This window comes from Miniopterus schreibersii, assembly GCF_964146895.1.
Source record: "Miniopterus schreibersii genome assembly, chromosome: 2".
Classification (NCBI taxonomy): Eukaryota; Metazoa; Chordata; class Mammalia; order Chiroptera; family Miniopteridae; genus Miniopterus; species Miniopterus schreibersii.
In genome coordinates this window covers 74,445,651-74,446,650 of record NC_138102.1, presented here as the reverse complement: position 1 = coordinate 74,446,650, position 1,000 = coordinate 74,445,651, and the positions used below count along the sequence as shown (strand labels likewise).

General features: G+C 40.7%; 1 pseudogene across 1 annotated transcript; it reads right to left on the bottom strand.

Moving 5' to 3' along the window:
• Positions 1 to 313: 313 nt before the first annotated feature.
• Positions 314 to 795, bottom strand: LOC308553028 (prostaglandin E synthase 3 pseudogene; annotated as a pseudogene). The gene has a single exon. The product of its transcript is annotated as a prostaglandin E synthase 3 pseudogene (transcript).
• Positions 796 to 1,000: the final 205 nt, after the last annotated feature.

Genomic DNA, 1,000 nt, shown 5'->3' with positions numbered 1-1,000 from the left:
ATCACGTCAGCATCTATGTTATTTATGAAGTAAAGGAGACTTAGGTGAAATGTTTTTATTCATCACAACTACTGTATCAATTGCCTAGGACCTTAACAGCATTATGGAAGTCTGGGAAATGTTTGTACATAAGGCCATTGCCTTAGCTGACTTAAAATTGCCCCCATACAGTGGTCCATAACAAGCCTTAGCGAAGCCTTTAAGAAAACAAACAGGTTAAAAAATGGATTAAAGGAGGCAAATGCAGCATCTGCCTTTAGAGCTATAAATTCAGGAATCCTCTCAATTATGAAGCCTTGCAGAGAAGTTGTTTCTCTTTCTCAAAATCTGGTGATGACAACATTCCTTACTACAGATCTGGCATTTTTTCATCATCACTGTCTTGTGAATCATCACCTGCTTCATCTACTCTGGTCAACCTGCGCCCTCATCAGCACCCATGTTCATCATCTCAGAGAAACAATCAAAATCAGACACGTCTTCATTTGAATCACCTTCCCAGTCTCTCCAATTAAAGCCCATACTAAGCCAATTAAGCTTTGCCCTTTTGTTAACCTTGGCCATGACTGGCCAGATTCTTCTTTTCCTGAACAACATAAAATTAATCTGTCTTTTTATGCTTGGAATCATTTGTATCAGTTTCAATGAAATGATTAAAATATCACTTTTTCCAAGACAACTGAATGTAAATTTGGATTTTTCAAAATTTACATTAACATCTTCATTGTTTTCAACACAAAATTTGATGAAGACATAGTCTTTTTTATTGTACCACTTTGCAAAAACGTGCTGCATTGTTAATGGGGCAGGGGGATGGGGATGGGTGAATGGGTGGGAAGTGGACTCTCCCCTAGTGGTGACTCCGGCATTTTCTCCTGGTGGGACCTCTTCTCGCTTCCCTCAGGCAATGGTGGCAGTGGAGGGCTGGACCTGGGTCCCCAGAAGGCACCTTGCAGAGAGAGGAGTTCCTCCAGTTATGGAGAAGAGGAAAGTGTAGGAA